Below are 21,865 nucleotides of genomic sequence, written 5' to 3' on the forward strand. Positions count from 1 at the left end.
CTTACCAGGATGAAATGAGACAATGTGCCTCCAAGCGTTTTATGAATGTGAAAGCACCCTACACAAATGTGTAAATGTCGTAAATGGGTTCCCAGGACCACCTGTAAATAAGCAGCAATGGAAGACTAGAACCTAGAGCTTTGGGCTCTGCCCAGGCGTCCCATGGTCCTCAACTTTTCAAAAGAAAGATGGGGCAGCAGCCCAGACCCGGAAGGCTCTGGGTAATACGGGAAGAACAGGCTACAGCTGGGGCTGGTCGTGGTGCGGGGCTGCTTACTCAGGCCCCACCCACACAGTGGTCTCAGGCTTAGGAGAAATCAAGTTTCCAGGTGAAAAGAGTAAACTAGGCCTGTGTGACCACTGATATCTACCCAGGCCTGGGCTCCAAGCTCTCAGTGCTCGCTCTCTAAGGAGAATCTGCTGGAACAGTCTGGCTGAAGGTGACATTTAGTTAGGATAGGGGGCAGAGGCCAACATGTCACTGATCCTGTCCCCAAAAAAGGGGACAGACACATGCAACACCGTAGGCTAACCATATGCAGAGGTACTAGCACAGCACCATCTATCTGTCTGTCTTTCTGTCTGCCTGTACACATTTAGGGGTGTGGAGGGAGTGAACAGAGGTTAAAGCTGGTCGGAGAGGGGTTGGGTCTGTTTCTTCTGATTTTTCTCTTAAGCTAAGAAAATACATGTACACTTATAGATCAGTGGTGTGTTAGAGCCAATCATGGTTGTCTCTTTCGAAGGCCATGTTCAGTGACATCAGGTTAGTAATTTGAAATTCATCGTGGTGGGAGCAGTTATACCACGGAAATTGGCAAACACTTCAAATTAGGACTACCTCCATTCCTCAAATCAATTGTTAAACATTTACTAGCACAGCACTGCGCAACATGTTCCCTGCTCCCCACTGGGAAACGTATGCCCCTTGAACTTTAAACCCAGGTTACCTTAAGTACCTGAACTCTCCCCTCCAGCCAATGCCTCTCCATCTTCTTCCCCATCGGAGCCTCAGCTTCCTCAACCATAAAATTAGGAGAATGATGATAGCATCTGGAGCAGAGCCTCTTGAACTTCAATGTGCACACGAATCACTGGAGGATCCTGCTAAGATGCAGATTCTGATTAGTCCGCGTCTTAGTCCACTTCTGCTGCTATAATGAAAATATCACAGACTGGGTAATATATAAATAATAGAAATTTATTTTTTGCAGTTCTAGAGGCTGGGAAGTCCAAGATCAAGGCACTGGTAGATTCTGTGTCTGGGAGGGCTGCTCTCTGCTTCCAGCACAGCACATTGCTACTGTGTCCACACATGGCAGAAAGCAGAGGGGCAAAAAGGGCCTGGTTAGTTCCTTCAAGCCCTTTTATAAGGGTACTAATCATGAGGGTGGGGGCCTCGTGACTTATTCATCTCCTACAGGCCCCACCTCCTAATACTGTTGCACTGGGGATTCAGTTTCAACATGAATTTTGAGGAGACAGAGACATCGAAACCATAGCGGCCAGTTCAGGACGGGACCCAAGATTTTACATTTCTGACAAACTCCCAGGTGGTGTTGATGCTGCTGCTCCATAGACCACACATAGAAGAACAGGGACATCTTTATTAACATCTCATGAGTGCCAGGTAAAGGTGTGGAGGCTGCCTTGAGTCTTTCACCTCTGGCCTGACCGCCTTCCTCAGCCCCAGACCCCCTCCTGATAGCTTGTCATCTCTATGTGAATGCCCCTCTGGGACTTTTCAAAAAGCTAAGGCAAAATGGAAAATATTCATCCCTTCATCCCAAACACCTTCCTCCAGACTGTGATTCTCCCCAGCCATCCTCTTTCTCTTGCCCATGCCCAGTTGGTAGCAATGACGTTCACCAGGAACATCTTCCCTAGGTGGTGGGAGCTTGCTGCTTCTCTAATTCTATCCCCCAAGCTGGGCCCGTACCCCTCCAGCCCCTATTCATGGAGGTCAATGGCAGTTTTCCTCCCCAACCTTGAGTGGGTGCCCCTCATCTCTAGCTTGAAGTCCGAAGGCTCTTGCCTGCCTGGTCTGTACTGTGTCTTGGCCAACCTCTCCCTCAAATGAGTCCCAGCTCAGTGCTGCAGCTCACTGTTTCCAGGAAGTTCAAGTGTATCCGGCTAAGATCTGCCCTCTACTCCTTCAAGGTCAGCAGGACAGCTCCTCCCGCTAGGCTCCGCCCTCCCTTCTCTGGACCTTCTCCTTTGGCACTTATCTCTGTGTTACTGTTTTCTCAAATTTGTGTCCCTTTTTTTTTTGTTTTCTCATGAGACAGAGTCAGTCTGTCACCCAGGCTGGAGTGCAGTGGCACGACCTTGGCTCACTGCAACCTCCACCTCCCGGGTTCAAGCGATTCTCCTGCCTCAGCCTCCGAGTAGCTGGGATTACAGGCGTGCGCCACTACACCCAACTAATTGTTTTGTATTTTTAGCAGAGACAGGTTTCACCATGTTGGCCAGGCTGGTCTCAAACTCCTGAACTCAAGTGATCCTCCCGCCTTGGCCTCCCAAAGTGCTGGGATTACAGGTGTGAGCCGCTGCACTCAGCCTCAAATTTGTGTCTTCTACTTAATTCCCCCATGTGACCAGGAGCTCCCCCAGGGCAGTGATTGTGTCTGCAAAATCAGACTGGGGACATCTCCCAGGACAGGGGCTGTATCTCCTCCAGGGCCCAGGGGTTCTTCCGGCAGAGCCCAGGTTTTCTGCAACAACCTGGAATAGGTGACACCATGTTTCCTATTCCATCCTCAGCTCTGGCCGTGGGACTTGGGCCTTCTCCCTTCATCCCACCATTTCCCGGGCGTGGCTTTCCTGGGCCCAGCAAGACAGAAGAGAGAAAAGCCACTGCAATCACTCTTGGGCAGGGGGCCCTCTGTCCAGGGAAGGGTCAGGCTACAGTCTGTCTCCTTCACTGACCCCCATACCTCCCCCGACACCTGTTTGCAGTACTGTTCCAGAGTGCCAAAGGAGCTCAGGACTCCCAGAGCCATGAAGCCACTTGCTAATTAATTGCACTAATTAGCAGGGATGAGGCTGGACATCTGGACCCTCTCATGGGTGAGTTCAGACCCTCGGCAATCTCAGGTTGAGGACAGCTGCCCGGCAGGGACATCGTCTCCAGCCTGCCAGACCTGGGGCCCCCTCCCGAGGCACAGAGCACCCCACATATACTCTGAGCACCCCACATACACTCCAGGCACCCCAAAGGGAGAGGAGAAGCCAAAGCAGGCCAGGGGCAGGGAGCCTGAGACTGGATTCCTGCAAAAGACTTCCCACCCCCGCCTCCTCTGGAGTGAGGAAGGGAGGGTGGAGGTGCTCTGCCCAGGGCAGGAAGGAACCCCTTTGGCGGAGACCAGCTGCACCGCCTCTTCATACCCTTACTCACACACCATTTACCCCTCAGCCCTCTTCCTCCTCAACACCCAGGGGCACTCATTGTCATCTCTATGCAAACACTTCTCTAAGATCTCAAACCCGATGTTCTAAAACAAAAGCAAAACCATAAAGACTCATCACCCCTTCCACTCATTCATTCATTCACTCATTCATTCATTCACTCAGTCATTCAACAAATATTTATTGAGCACTGACCATGAGTCAGGCACTATGCCAGGCACAGAGCATGCAGTTGTAACCAAAATATTGTGTCTACAGGTGATGGAATATTATTTGGTCATAAAAAGAAATGGAATTTTGATATATAGTACAACATAGATCAAACTTGAAAATACTATGCTAAGTACAGTTAGCCAAACATGGAAGGACAAATATTGTAGGATTCCATCTATATAGGCAAATTTAGAGACAGAAAATAGAATAGAGATTACCAGGAGCTGGGGGGAGGTGGGATGGGGAAGTTATTGTTTAATGGGCTCGAAGTTTATTTTGGAAATGATGAAAAAGTATAGGGTATAGACTGGGATGCTTACACAACAGTGAGAATGCATTTAATGCCACTGAATTGTACACTTACAAATGATTGAAATAATAAGTACTGTATGTATATTTTACCACCGTTAAAAACCAACAACAGGCCAGGTGCAGTGGCTCACACCTGTAATCCAAGCACTTTGGGAGGCCAAGGAGGGCAGATCACTTGAGGTCAGGAGTTAGAGACCAACCTGGCCACCATGGTGAAACCCCATCTCTACTAAAAATACAAAAAACTAGCTGGGCATGGTGTTGTACACCGGTAACCCCAGCTACTCAGGAGGCTGAGGCACGAGAATCACTTGAACCCGGGAGGCGGAGGTGGCAGTGAGCTGAGATCGTGCCACTGCACTCCAGCCTAGCGACAGAGCATCACTGTGTCTCAAAAACAAAACAAACAAAAAAACCAGAAGTCCCTACCCACATGGAGCTTAGCTTCTAGAGGAAGCAGACAATAAGCAAAATCAGTGAAATAGAAGAAAGATGGTGACACACGCTATGGAAAGAAATGAAGTCAGAGAAGGGAAGAGGGAGTGCTGCGTGGGGCTGCAGATTGGCTACGGTCAGGGAAGGCCTGGCTGGGGAGGACCCGTGGAGCAGAGCCGTGGATAAGAGAGCATGTGGACATCCAGGATAAGCAATCCTGGATTGCGCAGTCCTAGAGTGTTGCGCAGGCTAGAATGCCAAGGCCCCCGGGGAGGACGCACTTCTGGTGCACGTGAGGCACTGCCAGGGGGCACTGTGGAGCTGGCAAAGGGGATAGGAACAGGAGAGGAGGTAAACAAGTTGATGCGCATTCACCAGAGGGCCCTGAACACCTAGAGGGCTCATCATACATCCAGCATATATGCTGCAGTAACCAGCGCCTCGCCGGAGTACCTGCTGCACCCTCTACCAAGTACCTACCAAGCACCTCACCCTTCCCAGACCCGTCCCTCAGCTATTCCCAGGGCCCACCTCTCACACCCCACCCTCCAACCCCACACCCTTGACACACGCCCCATACCTTGATCCTGCTCCCTCTGCACTCCCTCCCCCAACCCAGGTATCTAGAAGCCTTCTTGAACCTCCAGCCCTCTCCTAGCTTCATGGCAACAACATCCAGGCCTTCTAGCTCCTACCTGCCCAGCCCTCAGCCCAGCCCAGGGTAGTTCCACAGTCCTCACTCCCATTTCTCAGCTGAATACACCAAGTCTCAGACATATGGAAGGGCTTCAGCTTCTTAATGCTTCCACTCCCCTCCCCTCCCCTCCCCTCCCCTCCTTTCCCCTGCCCTCCCCTCCCTTCCCCTGCCCTCCCCTCCCCTCTCCTCTCCTCTCCTCTCTTTTGAGATGGAGTTTTGCTCTGTCATCCAGGCTGGAATGCAGTGGTGTGATCTCAGCTCACTGCAACCTCCACCTCCCAGATTCAAGTGATTCTCCTGCCTCAGCCTCCTGAGTAGCTGGGATTACAGGTGCACAAAACCATGCCTGGCTAATTTTTGTATTTTTAGTAGAGACGGGGTTTCACCGTGTTTGTCAGGCTGGTCTCAAACTCCTAACCTCAAGTGATCCACCCACCTCGGCCTCCCAAAGTGCTGAGATTACAGGCATGAGCCACCACACCTGGCCTCCTTAACAATTCTTCATCAGAGGAGGGAGGCCTGTATGCAATCACATAAAACAGGATCGAAGCTCTTGGAGGCAGCCCATGCACACACGCCGCCCTAACAGCTCCCATGCAAGGCCCACACTATAGTAGAAATGGCTGCCACAGAGCTCTGTAGAGCAGGAGAGAAGGGAACTGGAGGGTGCAGGCCATTGGAAACAACAGTCTGGATATGTTCTGTACAAGAGAAAGGCACAGGCTCACAGTACACTCAGAAGCAGCCCACCCTAAACCCTCCGGGCCTCATCGCCCTTGACTCCTTTCTTTCTCACTCAACCCGGCAGCCAATCCAACAGCTAACCTGGGTAGCTCTGCCTGCAAAATTCCTCCGGAATCTGACCACTGCTCTCCACCACTGCCTCTCACCTGCATGACTGCAGCAGCCTCCAAATGGGCTTCCGCCCTTGTTCCCCCAAGTAGCCAGAGGAACCTGGTTCTAAGTCATACCGTGTCCCTGCTCTGCTCAAACCCTGCCTGGCTCTCAGCTTCCTTCAGAGTCGAAGCCCTTGCAATGGTCTGTGAGCACCGCCCCTCCTGACTCCCTTGGCCACCTCCCCGTGACCTCACCTCCTACCTTGCCGGCCTCCCTCCTTCCACTGGCGTCTCTGGCCTCCTCGCCTCTCCCTGAACCGGCCAGGCCAGTCCTTCCTCAGGGCCTTTCTGCTGGCTGTTCCCTCTGCCCAGGAGTCCTTTCCCCAAAAATCAGCAGGGTTCCCCTCAATCAGGTCTTTGCTCAAATGTCACCTTCTCAATGAGGCCCTCCTTAACTACTCTCTTTAAAATTGAACCCATTCCCACCACACCCTCTACGTCCCCTTTCTGCTTCATTCTGTATAGCACTTATACAAGCAAGCAGACACTTAAATAACTGATGTAATTTGCTGTCTGTCTCCCTCCACTAGAGTGTAAACCCCCTGAGGGTAGATGTTTTTGTCTGTTCACTCCTTATCTCCAGTGCTTAGAACAGTACCTGGTACTAAATTGGTCCCCTGTTGAATGAATGAATGAGTGAGTCCACCAGGAACTACAGTGAGGGTAAAGCTCCCAGGGAGGGGGCAAGCAGCAAAAGGAAAAAGAAGAGAATTGACATTTGTCTTAGCCTTTCTGTGAACTAAGCACTTCACATTCAGCAGACTGATGCCCAGAGAGGTGAAGTAACTTGCCCGTGGTCGCACAGCTTGAGAAGGGGCGGGGCAGTAAGATGTGTGTGTTTGCTTCAAAACCTGTTTAATTTACCCTGCGCTGCCTACAAAATTTTGGCACCCTGACCTGCTGGATACTGTTTCCACCCTGATTGTTCCCCTAAATGCTGTTTCTGACAGTTCTCCCCCTACCCCCATGTGGCAACAAGCACAGCCCTCCGTTTCCCCACCCACACCACACCCACTGGGAATCCTGTTCTGGAAAACCCTGGTGCCCAGTGGTCTGGGTTCTATTACTAAGAACCCCTGTGACCTTGAGCAAGGCTGGTCCCCCTCCCTCCACACGCCTTCACTCCTCACTGCCCCATGCCCACTCCACACCACACACTCACTGGGAGCATGGAGCTGCACTGGAAGATCCCGGAGATTCCTCTGAGTCTGCTTTAAGTCCCAGACACCTTCTATAGCAGGACAAAGCCCTACCCTCCACCCAGGCTCCCACCAGCGTATCTGTCTCGCAGAGCGCCTGGGGTGGCTGAACTCCGGCGGAGAGCTGCTGAGATGAGAAGGGCCTGGGCTTACAGAACTCCCCACTACAGGGCACCAGGTCAATGAGGCTTCCTTAAACTAGTGAAGGAAGTGAATAAACCTGAGCACCACAGGCCTCCTGGGGTCTTGCCAGGAGTCTGAGGGCGGGTCATTTGCTTTTTCGGATGAGACCGCCCCTCTTTGGCCGCACCCACTTTTCAAACCTAAGTCTCTGCAGCTCCAGTGGAAGCCCACCTGGGTTTATCCCTCTGGTCTGGCTCCCTTAGGTTCTGGGTCAGCCTTAACAAATGTTCCATGGAGGTGTTGTAAGGATTCAATTGGATTAATCCATGTAGAACACCTGCCCAGTGCCTGGAACCCGTAAACGGCAAATGTTAGCTAGGGTCAGTGATGATAGGAGGGGCTCCCCAACGGGGCCCATCTTCTATTCCTCCTTCCAGATTTTGCAAGCTCAGCTGAAAGGACAGAAATTGGGATTCTGGGGGGAAAAGCAGCTGAGTCTAAAAAGTTAGGCTATGTGGAGAGAGTAAGGCTGGAGAAGGGAAAAGTTTACTGAGCAACTACGATGTGTAGAGTCATCTTCTTTCACCTCACTGCACTCTGAGCCCACGATGCCGCTGCCTGCCTCCTGCTGAATGTCCATGCACCTCTGTCGTAGCTCACACCAGATTTGCAAGTATTTCTTTCCCCTTCTGTCTTTCCTGTCATGGACCTCCTTGGAGGAAGGGCTGGACCACATCCTTGTGTGTGTGCCAGAGTCTTGGAAGCATGCAGTCAGGGCAGCTTTACCCCATTTTCTAAATCAGGAAATGCAGACGTGAGGAAAGGAAGCACATTGCCCAGGGTCATGCAGCAGGTGAGTGCAGCAGCTGGGTTGGGCTCTGTGACTCTGCACAGAGGAGTGGGTGAGGAAGAAGAGCCACTAAGGACAACAGAGCTGGGGGAGCGGGGGAGAGGGGACCTAGCTGGGCACTGGGGATGAGGAGTCTGGTCTTACAGCCTCCGTGATGTAGCAACATCAGCTGCACCACTGCTGCGTCCCCTGCACTTGCTGTGTCCCCTGTGCCGTGCTAAGAGCTTCACACACATGATCTCATTTCATCCTCCCAGCTGTCCTGGGAGGTAGGTCCCATTTGCTCATCCCCATTGTATAGGTGAGAACACTGAGGCCCCGGAAGGCAAAGTGACCTGCCCTCGACCACACAGCTGGAAAGAGAAAGAGTCAAGATTAGTATTCAGCTCCTTCTGACTCCAAAGCCCATGTTCTTAACTGCTACTCTATTTTGCAGACTTTAGAATAGGCAGGAGCCACCCCGCCTTTCCCAGAATGGCCTAGTTCTCACCATCTCTATTTGAGACTCATTGATTGATTATTGATGGATGTATTTGTGGTCTGGCTCTGGGGCCTCTTGGCCAGGCCCTGGGCAAGGACAAGAATGGGGATGAGGTGGGGGTCTTCCAACCCCAGGAAAAGCCCTCAGGCTGCCTCCCCCAACCCCCAGCATCCCTGCTTCTGGCCTCCACCACTGCCAACTTCCCTCTGCCCCTGGATTTAAAGTCACAGTGACAATTAATCACCCAATGACATGGAGGGCAGGCTGCAGAGGAGTTAATTAATTAGGGAAATTTCTCCTGGCCCTTTGAAGGTGAAATGTGTGGGGAGGGGACAGGGCCAGGGATAGTTATTATTCAAGCTGAACAAGCTGACTCTGGGAGGCTTCAAGAAGAACTCCAGGAGAGCTTTGAAAGGATGGAGACCTCACCAGGGTAGCCTGGAGCCCAACCCAAGACTGCCCCGCTTAGCGCAGCTCGAGGTTTCGGACACAGTGGGATGGGATCCTCCTGCGCCAATGGGCTGGGGCAGCCCTTGAGGCAGAAGGGCCTCTAGGAACCCAGGGTGATAAGAAACCAAAGCTGTTACCTGCATTCCCTCACCAAATTAAAATAGCCAATAACACTGCATATGCCCAAACCCCTGGAGAATGATTTGGGTGTCCTTTGCACAGCTTGGATGCTCCAGACACACAGGTAACTGGGAGGGGACCCTATCAGACCAGCACAGGCTGCAGCGGGAAGGGGAGCTCCAGTCTTTTCAGTGTCTCCCTTCCTCCCTCTGCCACCGTAGCCTGGAGGGGTTGATCATCTTGCGCTGGCTGGGGTTTCCTGTTACCTGCCAGGCTGGGCAGCTGCCCATTCTCACCCACAGCTGGAGTAGGCAGTTGACTTGGTCATGAGATTTAGAAACAGCGGGACACTCCCCCCGACCACGCACCGGGTGTCACCCTTCTGCAGTGCGAAGACTTGGGAACTGGAGAGGTATTGAGGTGACAAAGGTGCTTAGGACCTGTACTCCACCTTGAAAGCACCCACAGACCCTCCTACACCATTGACAGAGGAGGCAAAGGTCTGAGTCCCAAACGTGGTAGATGTGAAGCTCCATGGGATCACAAAGGAGGGCTTCAAGGAGGTGGTGTCATCGGGGGTGAACACCTGGAAAGAAAGCTGAAATTTCAACAGGCATCCATTCCAGGCAGTGGGAGCAAAGAAGAGGGGTAGCAATTTGCACAGCGCATGTGGGGAAGGGTGAGGCGGTGGGCAAGGTGAGCTCAGTCTATGGTGGGTGGACAGGAAGCCTGAGGACGGGGCATGAGGCAGGAGAATCGAGGTGGCCGGTGATGGAGCACCATAGAGGATGGGGCCGGACACTACTCAAACATGGTGGGAAGTCAGCGGGAGTTCTGAGACAGGGCCTGTCTCGATGGAGGGCTCTGGGCTTAGAAAGAGCCTATGGCAGCTAGGGACGATGGGTTCTTTGGAGAGGGGTGAGGCGAGGTGGAAACCAGTGGGAAGCCAGGTTTCACGGTCCAGGAGAGAGATGAGGATGGCTTCAGCCAGGAGACAGAGCAAGGGGGAAGGGAGCTCCGGTTCACTGTCCACAAACTCCGTGCTGGGTACCGCACCAGAAGCTGCACATTCACCTTCTCCCTTGGATCTCAGAACCTTTATTATCTCCAGGGTTCCTGGGCACCTAGGGGGGCTGATGAAGCTGGGGTGAGGAGGTTCTGTACACCTGTGCAGGTATCTTTTCTCCATTCTCTCCTCCCCTCTGCCTCTTGACATCTCCTTTCCACCCTGAAAAAGGACAAGGTGCCTGGACACACTGCCGGAGCCCAGCTCAGGGTTCCTCACAGCAAAATCGTGGAAAGCAAGGCCATGCAGCCCACGCCATCCCAGCCTCCTCCCCCATCCCTGCCCCCTCCAATCATTTGTACGACAGGAAGAGAACCTAATCCCGAATCTGAAAAACTATGTGATGGAGGATTTACAGTATTAGAAGGCAAACAGTGGCAGGTGTAATTAGGAGAAAAATTTGTCATGCTCTCGACTCGGGGAAGAGAAGGGAAGGTCTGGCATCACAATCTCCCCGGTGTTTACCCAGCGTGCGCACACACGCGGGGGAGCGGGCGCTGGCCACGGGCAGATTAATATTTGATGCAAGGAAGAGAAACGCATGCTGTTCATGTTTATTTAGGATATTGTGAAATACAGTGAAATTTGCAATTTTATTGGATTTGGGGGGACGGTGTTTTGGAGAAGTCTTAAGCCGCATGGTAGGACACGCACATCTCTCTGGAGCATAGAGGCACCAGCTTTGGTGGCGAGCCCCCTCTACCCCCCTTCCCAAATCCAAACTCCTAGTTCCATTCCCCTCCTGAAATGAGAGAGGATTGGCCCCAGGAGTATGGGTGGAATAAGACAGAAATCTCAGCTGGGCCTCTTAATTTGGAGTTTAGTGGCACGTGGCTGGCACAGAGAGAGGCCATCTCTTGAGGGAGGGGAATTCTTGTCAATTACACAACGGCTGGAAGCCAGGGCTGGGGGGCTTTAAGCACTGGTGACCCTGGCCCAGCTTGTGGGGCACTGGGAAGGAGTGGGGAGAAATGGGAAGAATGCGGGATAAAGAGCTGTTCTCTTTGTATCCAAGAAACTGGTTCATGGAAAGGGCCTTAGACAGCATGAGTCTAACCTTCCTCCCCAAAGGAAGGGCCCAACTCTCCCATTTTTCTTTCCCCAAGTGGGGTCATCTAGCCTGTGCCTCCACATCCCCAGTGTTGAGAGCTCGTTAGCCCATTTCATTGTCAGATATTGCCCAGTGGAGAACTTTTCCTCAGAAACAGCTTCCAAACTATATAGTGAGGTTGGGACTGGGGGAGGGGAGGGGAAATAAGGATCAGGGCACATGTTATGCTCACATTTGTCTTAAATAAAGGACAGATCAACAGACAGCGCTGCTTGCATGCACAGCATATTTCTGAAGAAACACATAACAATTGGTAACAGTGGTTGTTTCTGGAGAAGGAAGCTGGATGACGATGAGCCGGAGGAGCCTGGGCAGCCAGAGAGAGACCTACTTTTCACGGTACACCCTTTGACCAATTTGAATTTTTCATCATGTGCACTTAATATTTTTTCCTCAATAAAAATCCGATTTTCATTTTTAAAAAGAACATATTTTCTACTCCAAGAACAAGCTGAGATAAAGAGAAAATAGTATGGTATGAAAAAGCCATAGGATGAGCTATCGGAAATAGAGGAAAGAAAGGGCTGCAAGGAAACGGAAGACGCAGTAGCAGAATGTACACCACGCATGCTGGTGGGTGGGCGCACGCACGGAGAAATCACACTGATCTCTATATTCAACCAAAGGCTGTTTCCTTGCAGCTTCCACCACTTTCCCACTGTCCTAGTTCTACCAACTGGGTCATGCAGAGAAGTCCTTTCCTTCTGCCCCATGGCAGCCCTTCGGGTGTTTGAAGATAGAATGAAATTCCCCTAGAACTGTGGCTGGCACCTATAAATATCCGAGCTGGCCCTCTCGCAGCGACTTCTCTCCCCCACCACATCTTGCCACTCCTTTTCTCCAGGACATGGCTCCTCCTGCCGTCGTGAGGCCTGCCCCTGAGGTCAAACGCTCCTCTTAGGCCGGGAGCTCAGAGTGGGGCCGAGATGCCTCCAGGTTGGGGCCGTCTGTGTAGTTGTCTCACACTTTCTGATTTGGACAGAGGTGCCACCTTCTTCAGCACAAACTGTGGACCTCTGGAGCCTGATGGCCTCAGAGACCATCCAATTCCCCCATTTTAAAAAATGGGTAGGCTGGGCGCACGGTGGCTCACGCCTGTAATCCCAGCACTTTGGGAGGCCAATGCCGGCGGATCACCTGAGGTCAGGAGTTCGAGACCAGCCTGGTGAACATGGTGAAACCCCATCTCTACTAAAAATATGAAAAAGTAGCTAGGTGTAGTGGTGCACACCTGTAGTTCCAGCTACTTGGGAGGCTGAGGCACGAGAATTGCTTGAACCTGGGAGGCGGAGGTTGCAGTGAGCCGAGATCATGCCACTGCACTCCAGCCTGGGTGACAGAGTGAGACTCTATCTCAAAAAAAAAAAAGGGGTAAACTGAGGCCCGGGACAGGGCAGAGACTGGCCTGAGGTTATGGAAACGAGATCTTCCTGTATCTACTTCTCCTTCCTCTTGTGAGCCCTCTGAAGCTCCCAGCAAGATGGAACCTTGGGCAGGTCCCTGGAGAAGTGGGAGCAACACTAGCCAGCCTGGTGTTGGAAGTGGCTCTGCTTCCAGGATAGACAGAGAGCAACAGAACCCAAGGCAGGGCAAGCCAGACAGGGCGTGAGGTTAACTTGGGCTTGCAGGAAAGACAGAGGTGAGGCAGGCACCAGCATGCGGTGTGGTGCTGGGGGAAGGTTGCTATGCTGATGCTTGAGTGTACCGGTGTGTGTATGTGTGTGTTGTGCATGCACACGTCAGTCTGCGTGGTGTGAGGTGTGTGCCTGTGTAAGTGCAGGGACTCTGTGTGCACATATGAGTACTGGAAAACATGCACACTGACAGTGAGCAGGGTGTGAGTGTGTGTACCTGTATGCTCTCTGCCTCTGCTACAGCCCCCAGCACACTGACTTGTCTGCATTTGTTCCTAAAGCTGCCTCTTCCCCTGAGCTATAACCTGAGATTGTCTTTAAAAAAAAAAAAAAAAAAATCTCAGTAGTCCCAATGCCAAGTGCAGCCCATGGCATATAGTAGGTGCTCAGTCAGTGTTTGCTGGACTGACCTGGATTGAATTGAATTGAACCGAACTGAACTGAATTTCCTGTCTGTCTCTGTGCATAGGAGTCTGTACCGGGGAGAGGGAATGAATCTGTGCCACGTGGGCAAATGCTCGTGTAGTGTCTGTGCATGCGTGTCTGGGGTGAGTCTTCACATTTACATGCAGGTCTGTGTGCATGCTGTGAATGTGCCCTGGCACAAGCAAATTCAAACCACATGGTGGGAATGTGCATACGTGTGTATGCGTGTGCGTGTGTGTGTGTGCACGTGCCCGCTCCCGCAGCCTTCTCATACATGCGGGCGGCCCCCTGGTGCCCCAGCTTCAGCTCAGCCAGGCTTCTTCCCTGTAAACCTGGAGCAGCTAAAATTAGTATGAAAATGGTAGTGTTCTGTTAAAAGGAAGGGGGGTGGGAAGAGATGAGGGTGCCCATGAGTGCTATTTTATTTCTCAGTGAGAGGATAAAGTGATTTTTCCTACATAATTTTTGATGTAGAGGCTAAATTAGGCCGGAGAAGAGGGACAAAGCAACTTTCGCCCTCATTAGTATTCTGGCCGCGTTGGCCCAGGCACGGCAGTTATGTATTTTTGCAAGTATGCATATAATTTATTGTGGAGAACACAATTTACATGGTAGTCGATGCCTGTTTTATAGCCTCACAAATAGATGTATGAACTCAAGCATATAATGGCCCAACCAGCAGGCGCAAATACGTTCTAAATCTTCTAAATGTGCTTCACAAAAATGTAACTGAGGAATATAAAACAGATCAATTCTTGCATGTTATATATTGGTTTTTGATTTACAAATCTAATCTGGGACATTTCTTCAGAAATGAGGGGATTTTTCCCCCACTCCTTCCCCTCCTCTTCTTCCACCAACTTCTCTGTGCACAGACCTCGCCTGCTGGTCAGGTGCCGGCAGGCACTGCCACTTCTGGGATATGTGTAGGTGCCCGTGCGTGTGCTCCTGTGTGGGGGGCACACTCTTGCCTGTCTGCCTGGGTGCACACTCGTATGTGTGTCAGGAATCTGCAGACCTAGGTGGAAGGGAGAGAGTGGTTTCTCTCCATCTGTGTCACCTCCCCCATCTGAGGCTGAAAATCTGGGGAGAAGGGCTGATGAGAGAACCCCATGGGGGTGTGGGCATCTCTCAGATATGTTCCCTCTGGGCTCCTGCTTAAATGGCCTATTTTCTTCTGAGACCCAAGCTGTCTTCATGACTTATTGGAGCAGAAAAGAGAATGAGGGTCCGAGGCATGAAATTAAACTAACATGTGTTGAGTTGCATTTTAAAAGTGCATTTTATTGAAAATATTTTAATCAACCTACCTTTAGGCACACAGCTTTTTAAAAAGCCCATTCCATCAATAGTTGAATGGACACATAAATGATGGTGTATTCATAAAATGGAATATGATACAGCAAAGAAAATTTGAGCCAACGATTGCTTCCTGCAACAAGGGGAATCTCACAAACAGAATGTAAAATGCAAGAAGCCGGACCCAAAAGAGGACCCGCTACATGATTGGATTTATCAAGTCCAGAGCATGAATTGAACCCAACTATTGTGTGTAGAGATGGCAAAACTATCAAGGAAAGCAAAAGTATTTGCCATAAAAGTCAGAATGGTGGTTTTCTCTGGGGAGGAGGATTGGATAGAGTACAGGAGGGGCTTCTGGGGAGATGGTAATATTCTTCTTGAACAAGTGGTGGTTTCATGCATATTCACTTGGTGATAAATTACTGAGCGGTACTTTTAAAAAATCCACTTTTCTGTATGTGTCTTATATTTTACAATCAAAGCATTTACAAAAATAGCCCTTAAGGACTTATAATAAAAAGCAGGCGCCCCAGCGCCACCCTCCCCAGCCCTGTTTCTCTGAAGGCAACTACTGGTAACCATTTCCGGATGTTCTCTCCAATCTCTAGAAACGTTGTGGAGCTTCTTTCAAATCTCTCTATCAGTGAAATTGTATAATCCTTTTTATTTCTGTAAGGTCAGTAGTAAGGTCTCCACTTCCATTCCAGACTTTAGTAATTTCCGTTTCCTCTCTTTTTTTTTTTTTCCTCTCGGTCAATTTAGCTAAAGCTTTGTCAATTCTGTCGATCATTTCAGAAAACCAACTTTTGGTTTTGCTGATTTTTCTCTATCGTTTTTCTAATCTCTGTTTCGTTTATCTCTGCTGTAATTTTTTAATTTGCTTGCTTTGGATTTAGTTTGCCCTTGTATTTTTAGTAAGGTGGAAGGTTAGGTTATTGATTTGAGATCTTCTATTTTAATGTAAGTGTTTACAGCTATAAATTTCCCTCTGAGCACTGCTTTTACTGCATCCCATAAGTTTTGGTATGTTGTGTTTTTGTTTTCACTCATCTCAAAGTATTTTCTAATTTCCCTTGTTAGTTTTTGGCCCTTTGGTTAGTGAGGAGTATGTTGTTTCATTTTTACATATTTGTGAATTTTCAAATTTCCTTCTGTTTTTGACCTTCTAATTTCATTCCTCTGTTGTCAGAAAACATATTTTGTGTAATTTCAATTTTTCTCAGTTTATTGAGATTTGATTCGTGGCCTAAGATGCAATCTATGCTAGAGAATGGTCCATGTGCACTTGAGAAGAACGTGTGTTCTGCTGTTGTTGGGTGGAATGTGCTCTTAGATCGCTGTTAGAAAGCAGTGTCTGTTAGGTCTAGCTGGTTTACAGTGTTTTAAAGTCTTCTATTTCCTTACTGATCTCCTAGCTAGTGTTCTATCCATTACATCAATGGGATGTGATACTTATAATGTACAAGTCACAGCCCTAATTTCAGGAGGTTCACAATCCAGTGGGGGTGGGGGAGCTTCATGTCTACCCAGCTGGGCCACCCCATCCTTGATCTCCAGTACAGGAGGATCACCCTCACCCCATACTGTCCTACAGCCTGGGGTCTCGGGCTGCTGTGAAACTCCCCATCAGCCTCAAGTATCTCCCTCTCTCCCATTCCCAGGGTTACTAACCCTGGTGCAAACAAAGCAGAACAAAGCAGAACTGGAAGAGGTCTCAAAGACCATGTGGAGGTCAATGCCCTTGTGGTACAGATAGGGAAACTGAGGCCCAGAGAGGGACAAGATCTCGTTCCAAGTCTCCTGGAGCCAGGCCCAGTGATGTCCTATCAATCATCTGCTCAGCCCACAGCACCACGATCCAGTGGCTATGGAGAAAAAGGGACCTGTTGATGTCACCTTCTGTGTCATTTCCATTGTGGCAGACAAGGCCAGTATTAGAGGGGGTGAGGAGGCTGTGCTGAATGCACATCCCAGAGCACTTAGAAGACCTACGCTTCCATCCTAGCTTGACCACTCTGAGCTGTGTGAGCTTGAGCAAGTCACTCTCCTGCTCTGAACTTCAGATTCTAACATCGTTAAGCACTGCCACCATTCATTGAGTCCTTACCATGTACCCAGTACTGTACCATACGATTTCATTCAATTCTCCCGACGGCCTTGGGAGAGGTCAGTACCTTTGGCATAGGAGGAAAGGGAGGCCGCGTAAAGCAAACCACCCACCCAAAGCAATCCTCACTCTCTTTTTTTTTTTTTTTTTTTTTTTTTTTTGAGACGGAGTCTCCCTCTGTCACCCAGGCTGGAGTGCAGTGGCCAGATCTCAGCTCACTGCAAGCTCCGCCTCCCGGGTTTACGCCATTCTCCTGCCTCAGCCTCCTGAGTAGCTGGGACCACAGACGCCCGCCACCTCGCCCGGCTAGTTTTTTGTATTTTTTGGTAGAGTCGGGGTTTCACCGTGTTAGCCAGGATGGTCTCGATCTCCTGACCTCGTGATCCACCCGTCTCGGCCTCCCAAAGTGCTGGGATTACAGGCTTGAGCCACCGCGCCCGGCCAGAATCCTCACCCTCTTAAGGCTCCAAAGCTAAAACACAGAAGCTGCCCCACCACATGGCCCTACATCCACTCTTGCAGTGTGGGTTTACATATTTACGGAGGGAGGCGGGGTGCAGGTGAAGAGGGACTGAGCATCAGCTGACACTCACCATGGGATTACTGTTCATTTCCTCAGGTATGATCCTGGCATGGCCAGTTACTGAGAGGTACTTACTGAAGTCATTCCACACGAAATCATCTGATATCTGGGATTTGCTTTCAACTTCCCCGGCAAAAAAAAAAAAAAAAAAAAAAAAAACAAGAAAAAACAGGGGACAGATGAAACGAGATGGACAAAGCTAATAATTGTTGCAACTGAGTGGTGGGTACTCGGGGTTCATTAAATGCTCTCTCCGGCTTTTAATGTTTGAAAATTTTCACAAGAAAACATTAACGAAAACCTTCGGGTGTCCTGACTCCAGGTAGAGCCCACCTCGGGAGAGCTGGTGGTTTTCATATAATCTTGCCCCTGCTGGGGAACCCACCCGAACCTCTCGGCGTCCCCGATGCCAGCAGGGGTCTGGTCTCTGGATGGGGTTGGCTGTACGGTCTAGAACACAGGTGTGGCTGCGTAACCACATGTGTTTCCCTGCCTGCCCTGGTCACCCAACCGCAAGGGGACCCACCGTTCCCCAATATCGGGACCATCAAGACAGCCATTTTCTCCCTTGACCCAGGACAGCCCTCCTGAGGGAAAATGGAAGGAACGGAGGCCTTTGCTTTAAATAATGGCGGCGGGGGCGTGGACGGGATGGCCTTTCAGTTCCCTTCCCAGACAAACACATCCCAGCTGGGGGTCTTCTCCTGCCAGGAAGGGGAGGCTTGAACTGGACTTCTAGGCCTCTATTCACAGCTAGCATCCCCATGGCAACAAGCCCCATGGCCCGTCCCCCTGGGGCCACTTATCTGCACTCACCTCAGGAGGGCGGCATTAATAGGCTGGTGCCTGCTCCCAGTTCCCGCTCCCAGGCCTCCCCGTGACTCCCACCCACACCCCACAGACACTGTCCCTGATATAAGGAACCCAGGAGACAGGGGCCCCCATCCGTGGCCACACACTCACACACACACCACACATATTCTCTCTCTCAAACTCTCCTCCTCTCACACATACACATACACGCGCACACTCTGTCTCACATACACACACACTCAACACATACACGCACAGAAGTATACCTTTCTCACAGGCACACAACCTCTCACACTCTCCCCCTCTCTCACATACACACCCGCAAGCACACAGTCTCTCACATTCTCTCACACACTCTTCCTCCCTCTCTCACACACATGCTAACTCTCCTGGTCTCTCTCACATACACACACACCCAGCACACACACCACACACACACACCACTCTCTCACAAATGCACACACACGAACACACACATACATACACACTCATGCACACACACATACACATTCTCATACTCTCACACATACACACTCACGCACACACACTCACACATACACAGTATACCTTTCTCACAGGCACACACACTCTCACACTCTCCCCCGTCTCTCTCTCTCTCTCTCACATACACACCCGCAAGCACACATTCTTTCACACACTCTTCCTCTCACGCACACACACTCTCCCGGTCTCTCTCACATACACACATACCCAGCACACACTCTCACACACCACACACACACACCACTCTCTCACAAATGCACACACACGAACACACACACTCATGCACACACACACTACACATTCTCATACTCTCACACACACACTCACACACACATACACAGTATACCTTTCTCACAGGCACACACAACGCACTCTCCCCCGTCTCCCTCTCTGTCACATACACACCCGCAAGCACACAGTCTCTCACATTCTCTCACACACTCTTCCTGCCTCTCTCACACTAACTCTCCCGGTCTCTCTCACATACACACACACCCAGCACACACTCTCACACACCACAAACACACCACTCTCTCACAAATGCACACACACTCATGAACACACACATACACACACACACTCATGCACACACACACTACACATTCTCATACTCTTACACATACACACTCACACACACATACACAGTATACCTTTCTCTCTCACAGGCACACACACACACACTCTCCCCCGTCTCTTTCCCTCTCTCTCACATACACATCCGCAAGCAGTCTCTCACATTCTCTCACACACTCTTCCTCCCTCTCACACACACACTAACTCTCCCGGTCTCTCTCACATACACACACACCCAGCACACTCACATACACACACCTCAGCACACACTCACACACCACACACCATTCTCTCACAAATGCACACACACGAACATACACTCATGCACACACACACTACACATTCTCATACTCTCACACATACACACTCACACACACATACACAGCATACCTTTCTCTCACAGGCACATTCTCCCCCATCTCTCCCTCTCTCTCATACCCGCAAGCACACATTTTCTCACACACGCTCTTCCTCTCACACACATACACACACTCTATCTCTCTCACATACACACACCAGCACACACACACACACCCCAGCACACACTTTCTTACACACTCAGCACACAATCTCTTACACACATACACACCAGCACATACTCTTAACACACACATACACACCAGCACACACTCTTAATACACACATACACACCAGCACACACTGTTACACACACCCCAGCACACACTTTCTTACACACACCAGCACACACTCTCTTACACACACACACACACCCCAGGGCACACTCTCACACATGCATGCCCACACCCTGCAGTCAGTTCAGTGGGAGGAAGGAGGAGACAAACATTGACCCCCTACTGATACGCTCCCACCCGCACACTCAGACACCACAGGGCTCCCGTCTGGGAAGCTCCTGGCTCTGATGTCAGATGCCAGATGCCCCAGTGTGGGCAGCATGGTGCTACCATGCAGCAGTAGGTAAGCTACAGAACCTCTCTGCCTCAGTTTCCTCCTCTCTACCTTGAAAATAATTAGACCAACCACCTATGTCAGGTGTAAAGCTTAAAGTTCATCATGAGAACACAATAGGTGCCCAATAAATACCTCCTCCTTCCTCCCACTGAACGTGGGAAGATTCTGTTGTCTTTGGAAGACTGTGGGGCTCTGGCTTAGTGAGGTCTGGGAGTCACACAGCTCGGCAGGTGGGCAGGGCTCTGCCGTGGACCAGGGGTCTGATGTGGGCAGCCGAGTGCTTTCTCAGAGCCTCGGTCTCCTCCTCTCTGGGGCCATTGGGACTAACGAGTTAAGAAGGCATTTAGTACCGTGCTTGGTATGTCCTCAGTGTTGGTAGTGTTGTAGGAATAAGAATAATGAACAGAACCATGATGCTGAGGATGGCAAAAACTATCTGTAGAAAGAGGGCTTACTGTGTCCCCAGCTCTCCACTGACGCATGAGCTCGGCTGATCCTCGAAAGTCTATGTGAGAGCTAGAATATCCCGATTTCACAGATGGGAAATGAAGGTTTGGAGACATTAAGAAACTCATTCAGGCCACAGAGCTAGAAGGTGGTGGTGTGGGGATTGGAGCCCAGGCAGCCGGCTCTGCGCTGATCTCAGGGCCACAGTGCAGTGCTCGGGAAGCCATGCTGCTGTCATTATTAATTAGAGACAGCGGATGGGTCACGGATCTTCTCAGCCGAGAGCCAGAGCCCTCACTTGGCAGAAGACAGGCATGAGGGCCTAAGTGGGGCAGCTCCTCACTGAGGTCACCCGTGCGGTCAGCAGAGCTCTGGGCACCGCCTGGTCACGTGCCCAACATCACAGGCCCAATCTCGTGTTCCTAGAGTACCCTCCCCCAGATCAGGCTGCTGAGGAGAATTTAGCATCTGCAGCTGACTGGGACGGCATGGGGACTGGGGGGCCTGAGTGGACTCTCGGTGGCAGAGATCCCTGAATCCTCCCATAAATCCCCCCATATCGTCTTTCTTTTATCCCTTCTTCCTCCGTCCCTCTCTCTCTCTTCCCTCTTTCCTTTCCCCTTAAATAAGTTTGAATGTTTCAGTTCCTTGTAAGCGATCTCTCACCCTCACCAGGAGTGTGCCCCTACCGTGCCCCATTCTCCAAGCTGGACGCCACACGGGGATACCTCTGCCGCTTCTGCAGAATCCCTGGCCCGGCCCAAGGAAGCCAACCCCCACAACTTCTTCGTTTCCTCCTCTGTAGAATTGGGGTATTGAGTCCTAATTCACAAGGTTGTTGTAAGGACTAATGGAGAGAGCTTAGAAAAGCCAGAGAGAGCCGGACACGGTGGCTCACACCTGTAATCCCAGAACTTTGGGAGACTGAGGTGTGCGGATCACCTGAGGTCGGGAGTTTGAGACCAGCCTGGCTAGCATGGTGGAACCCTATCTCTACTAAAAATACAAAAATTAGCCGGGCTTGGTGGCAGGCGCCTGTAATCCCACCTATTTGGGAAGCTGGGCAGGAGAATCACTTGAACCTGGGAGGCGGAGGTTGCAGTGAGCCAAGATAAAGCCATTGCACTCCAGCCTGAGCAACAGAGTGAGACTCTGTCTCGAAAGAAAAAGAAGAAAAGAAAGAAA

The 21,865-nt window shown here is 50.7% G+C and overlaps 1 long non-coding RNA gene across 1 annotated transcript in view; it reads right to left on the minus strand.

The window, feature by feature from the left end:
- Nucleotides 1-804: 804 nt before the first annotated feature.
- Nucleotides 805-21,865, minus strand: part of LOC139359587 (uncharacterized) — a 121,681-nt gene continuing 100,620 nt past the window's right edge. Inside the window, exon 5 of the long non-coding RNA XR_011615673.1 lies at nt 805-1,104. This is a non-coding gene — a long non-coding RNA (uncharacterized lncRNA). The remainder of the gene's footprint in view (nt 1,105-21,865) is intronic.

Source organism: Macaca nemestrina, chromosome 17 (genome assembly GCF_043159975.1).
Source record: "Macaca nemestrina isolate mMacNem1 chromosome 17, mMacNem.hap1, whole genome shotgun sequence".
Taxonomy (NCBI): domain Eukaryota; kingdom Metazoa; phylum Chordata; class Mammalia; order Primates; family Cercopithecidae; genus Macaca; species Macaca nemestrina.